Raw genomic sequence first — 6,338 nt, forward strand, 5'->3', positions numbered from 1 at the left:
ATCGTCAATCCTCAATCCCCAATCCTCAATCTTCAATCCTCTATCCTCAATCCTCAATCCTCAATCTTCAATCCTCAATCTTCAATACTCAATACTCAATCTTCAATCCTCAATCCTCAATCCTCAGTCCTCAATCCTCAATCCTCAATCCTCAATCCTCAATCGTCAATCCTCAATTCCCAATCCTCAATCTTCAACCCTCAACCCTCAATCTTCAATCCTTAATCCTCAATCCTCAATCCCCAATCCTCAACCTTCAATTCTCAATACTCAATCTTCAATCCTCAATCCTCAAACCTCAATCCTCAATCCCCAATCCTCAATCTTCAATCCTCTATCCTCAGTCATCAATCCTCAATCCCCAATCCTCAATCTTCAATCCTCAATCTTCAATCCTCAACCATCAATCCTCAATTTTCAATCCTCAATACTCAATCTTCAATCCTCAATCCTCAATCCTCAATCCTCAATCCTCAATCCTCAATCTTCAATCCTCAATACTCTATCTTCAATACTCAATACTCAATCTTCAATCCTCAATCCTCAATCCTCAGCCCTCAATCCTCAATCCTCAATCCTCAATCCTCAATCGTCAATCCTCAATTCCCAATCCTCAATCTTCAACCCTCAACCCTCAATCTTCAATCCTTAATCCTCAATCCTCAATCCCCAATCCTCAACCTTCTATTCTCAATACTCAAACTTCAATCCTCAATCCTCAAACCTCAATCCTCAATCCTCAATCCCCAATCCCCAATCGTCAATCCTCAATCCCCAATCCTCAATCTTCAATCCTCTATCCTCAATCATCAATCCTCAATCCCCAATCCTCAATCTTCAATCCTCAATCTTCAATCCTCAATCATCAATCCTCAATTTTCAATCCTCAATACTCAATCTTCAATCCTCAATCCTCAATCCTCAATCCTCAATCCTCAATCCTCAATCCTCAACCCTCAATCCTCAGTCCTGAAACCTCAATCCCGAAACCTCAATCCTGAATCCGCAAACTTCAGTCCTCAGTCCTCAGCAATCAATTCTCAATCCTCAATCCTCAATAGAATATCCTCAATTCACAGTTTTCAATACTCAACCCCATTCTTCAATCTTCAAGTCTCAATCCACAAACGTCAATTCTCATCACTCAACCCTCAACACTCAGTCCTCAGTCTTCAATCCTCAATCCTCAATCCGGAATCTTGAATCCTCAATACTCAATCTGCAATCCTCAATCCTCAATTCTCAATCCTCAACAGTCAATCCTCAATCGTCAATCCTCAATCCTCAATCCCAAATCCTCAATCCTCAATCCTCAATCCTCAACCCTCAATCCTCAGTCCTGAAACCTGAATACCGAATCCTCAATACTGAGTCCTGAATCTTCAGCCCTCAGTCCTCAACAATCAATAGTCAATCCTCAATCCTCAATAGAATATCCTCAATACTCAATCTTCAATCCTCAATGATCAATCCTCTATCCTCAATCCTCAATCCTGAATGTTCAATCCTCAATACCCAATCCTCAATCTTCAATCCTCAGTACTCAATCCTCAATCCTCAACCCTCGAATCCTCAGTCCTCAAACCTCAATCCTGAATCCTCAATCCTGAAATCTCAATCTTCAGCCCTCAGTCCTCAACAATCAATTGTCAGTCTTCAATCCTCAATAGAACATCCTCAATTCACAGCTTTCAATACTCAATCCCCATTCTTCAATCTTCAAATCTCAATCCGCAAACATCAATCCTCATCACTCAGCCCTCAACACTCAGTCCTCAATCTTCAAACCTCAATCCTCAATCCGCAATCTTGAATCCTCAATACTCAATCTTCAATCCTCAATCCTCAATTCTCAATCCTCAACACTCAATCCTCAATCGTCAATCCTCAATCCCCAATCCTCAATCTTCAATCCTCTATCCTCAATCCTCAATCCTCAATCTTCAATCCTCAACCTTCAATACTCAATACTCAATCTTCAATCCTCAATCCTCAATCCTCAGCCCTCAATCCTCAATCCTCAATCCTCAATCCTCAATCGTCAATCCTCAATTCCCAATCCTCAATCTTCAACCCTCAACCCTCAATCTTCAATCCTTAATCCTCAATCCTCAATCCCCAATCCTCAACCTTCAATTCTCAATACTCAATCTTCAATCCTCAATCCTCAAACCTCAATCCTCAATCCTCAATCCCCAATCCCCAATCGTCAATCCTCAATCCCCAATCCTCAATCTTCAATCCTCTATCCTCAATCATCAATCCTCAATCCCCAATCCTCAATCTTCAACCCTCAACCCTCAATCTTCAATCCTTAATCCTCAATCCTCAATCCTCAATCCTCAATACTCAACCCTCTATCCTCAATCCTCAATCCTGAATCCTCAATCTCAATACTCAATCTTCAATCCTCAATACTCAATCTTCAACCCTCAATCTTCAATCCTCAATCCTCTATCCTCATTCTTCAATCCTCATCACCCAATCCTCAATCTTCAATCCTCAATCCTCAATCCTCAATTCTCAATCCTTAATCCTCAATCAACAGACCTCAGACATCAATACCCAACCCTCAGTCCTCATCCGCAATCCACAACCCTCAATCCTCAATCCTCAATCTTCAATCGTCAATATTCAATCTTCAATCCTCAATCCTCAATCCTCTATCCTCAATCCTCAATCCTGAATGTTCAATCCTCAATACCCAATCCTCAATCTTCAATCCTAAATCCTCAATCCTCAATCCTCAATCCTCAATACTCAATCTTCAATCCTCAATCCTCAGTCCTCAATCCTCAATCCTCAATCTTCAAACCTCAAAACTCAATCTTCAATCCTCAACCGTCAATCCTCAATCCTCAATCCTCATTCTTCAATCCTCAATTCGCAGTCCTCAATCCTCAATACTCAACCCTCTATCCTCAATCCTCAATCCTGAATCCTCAATCTCAATACTCAATCTTCAATCCTCAATACTCAATCTTCAACCCTCAATCCTCAATCCTCAATACTCAATCCTCAATCGTCAATCCTCAAACACCCATCCTCAATCTTCAATCCTCTATTCTCAATCCTCAATCCTCAATCCTCAATCCTCAATCTTCAATCCTCAATACTCAATCTTCAATCCTCAATCCTCAATCCTCAGTCCTCAATCCTCAATCCTCAATCCTCAGTCCTCAATCTTCAATCCTCAATACTCAATCTGCAATCCTCAATCCTCAATCCTCAATCCTCAATCCTAATTCGTCACTCCTCAATACCCAATCCTCAATCTTCAATCCTCAATCCTCAATCCTCAATTCTCAATCCTCAATTCTCAATCCTCAATCCTCAATCCTCAATCCTCAATCTTAAATACTCAATACTCAATCTTCAATCCTCAATCCTCAATCCTCAATCCTCAATCCTCAATCCTCAGTCCTCAATCCCAAATCCTCAATCCTCAATCCTCAATCCTTAACCCTCAATCCTCAGTCCTGAAACCTCAATCCCGAATCCTCAATCCTGAATCCTCAGCCTTCAGCCCTCAGTCCTCAGCAATCAATTGTCAATCCTCAATCCTCAATAGAATATCCTCAATTCACAGTATTCAATACTCAATCCCCATTCTTCAATCTTCAAATCTCAATCCACAAACATCAATTCTCATCACTCAACCCTCAACACTCTGTCAACAATCTTCAATCCTCAATACTCAATCTTCAATCCTCAATCCTCAATTCTCAATCCTCAATACTCAATCCTCAATCGTCAATCCTCAATTGCCAATCCTCAATCTTCAATCCTCAATCCTCAATCTTCAATCCTCAATCCTCAATCCTCAATTCGCAATCCTCAATCCTCAATCCTCAGACCTCAAGCATCAATACCCAACCCTCAGACCTCGTCCTCAATCCACAACCCTCAATCCTCAATCCTCAACCTTCAATCATCAATATTCAACCTTCAATCCTCAACCCTCAGTCCTCGATCCTCCGTCCTTATTCCTCAAACCTCAATCCTCAACCCTCAAACCTCATCCTCAATACTCAATCCTCAATCCTCAATCCTCAATCCTCAATCCTCAATCCTGAATCCTCATACCTCAAACCTCAATCCTCAATCCTCAGTCCTCGTCCTCAATACTCAATTCTCAATTCTCAATCCTCAATCCTCAATCCTCAATCTTCAATCCTCAATCCTCAATACTCAATCCTCTATCCTCAATCCTCAATCCTGAATCCTCAATCTCAATACTCAATCTTCAATCCTCAATCCTCAATCCTCAATACTCAATCCTCAATCGTCAATCCTCAAACACCAATCCTCAATCTTCAATCCTCAATACTCAATCTGCAATCCTCAATCCTCAATCCTCAATCCTCAATCCTAATTCGTCACTCCTCAATACCCAATCCTCAATCTTCGATCCTCAATCCTCAATCCTCAATTCTCAATCCTCAATCCTCAATCCTCAATCCTCAATCTTAAATACTCAATACTCAATCTTCAATCCTCAATCCTCAATACTCAATCCTCTATCCTCAATCCTCAATCCTGAATCCTCAATCTCAATACTCAATCTTCAATCCTCAATCCTCAATCCTCAATACTCAATCCTCAATCGTCAATCCTCAAACACCAATCCTCAATCTTCAATCCTCTATTCTCAATCATCAATCCTCAATCCTCAATCCTCAATCTTCAATCCTCAATACTCAATCTTCAATCCTCAATCCTCAATCCTCAGTCCTCAATCCTCAATCCTCAATCCTCAGTCCTCAATCTTCAATCCTCAATACTCAATCTGCAATCCTCAATCCTCAATCCTCAATCCTCAATCCTAATTCGTCACTCCTCAATACCCAATCCTCAATCTTCAATCCTCAATCCTCAATCCTCAATTCTCAATCCTCAATTCTCAATCCTCAATCCTCAATCCTCAATCCTCAATCTTAAATACTCAATACTCAATCTTCAATCCTCAATCCTCAATCCTCAATCCTCAATCCTCAATCCTCAGTCCTCAATCCCAAATCCTCAATCCTCAATCCTCAATCCTTAACCCTCAATCCTCAGTCCTGAAACCTCAATCCCGAATCCTCAATCCTGAATCCTCAGCCTTCAGCCCTCAGTCCTCAGCAATCAATTGTCAATCCTCAATCCTCAATAGAATATCCTCAATTCACAGTATTCAATACTCAATCCCCATTCTTCAATCTTCAAATCTCAATCCACAAACATCAATTCTCATCACTCAACCCTCAACACTCTGTCAACAATCTTCAATCCTCAATACTCAATCTTCAATCCTCAATCCTCAATTCTCAATCCTCAATACTCAATCCTCAATCGTCAATCCTCAATTGCCAATCCTCAATCTTCAATCCTCAATCCTCAATCTTCAATCCTCAATCCTCAATCCTCAATTCGCAATCCTCAATCCTCAATCCTCAGACCTCAAGCATCAATACCCAACCCTCAGACCTCGTCCTCAATCCACAACCCTCAATCCTCAATCCTCAACCTTCAATCATCAATATTCAACCTTCAATCCTCAACCCTCAGTCCTCGATCCTCCGTCCTTATTCCTCAAACCTCAATCCTCAACCCTCAAACCTCATCCTCAATACTCAATCCTCAATCCTCAATCCTCAATCCTCAATCCTCAATCCTGAATCCTCATACCTCAAACCTCAATCCTCAATCCTCAGTCCTCGTCCTCAATACTCAATTCTCAATTCTCAATCCTCAATCCTCAATCCTCAATCTTCAATCCTCAATCCTCAATACTCAATCCTCTATCCTCAATCCTCAATCCTGAATCCTCAATCTCAATACTCAATCTTCAATCCTCAATCCTCAATCCTCAATACTCAATCCTCAATCGTCAATCCTCAAACACCAATCCTCAATCTTCAATCCTCAATACTCAATCTGCAATCCTCAATCCTCAATCCTCAATCCTCAATCCTAATTCGTCACTCCTCAATACCCAATCCTCAATCTTCGATCCTCAATCCTCAATCCTCAATTCTCAATCCTCAATCCTCAATCCTCAATCCTCAATCTTAAATACTCAATACTCAATCTTCAATCCTCAATCCTCAATACTCAATCCTCTATCCTCAATCCTCAATCCTGAATCCTCAATCTCAATACTCAATCTTCAATCCTCAATCCTCAATCCTCAATACTCAATCCTCAATCGTCAATCCTCAAACACCAATCCTCAATCTTCAATCCTCTATTCTCAATCCTCATTACTCAATACTCAATCCTCAATCCTCAATCCTCAATCCCCAATCCTCAATCTGCAATCATCAATCCTCAATCCTCAATCCTCAATCCTAATT

The sequence above is a fragment of the Calliopsis andreniformis genome, unplaced genomic scaffold (assembly GCF_051401765.1).
Source record: "Calliopsis andreniformis isolate RMS-2024a unplaced genomic scaffold, iyCalAndr_principal scaffold0035, whole genome shotgun sequence".
Classification (NCBI taxonomy): domain Eukaryota; kingdom Metazoa; phylum Arthropoda; class Insecta; order Hymenoptera; family Andrenidae; genus Calliopsis; species Calliopsis andreniformis.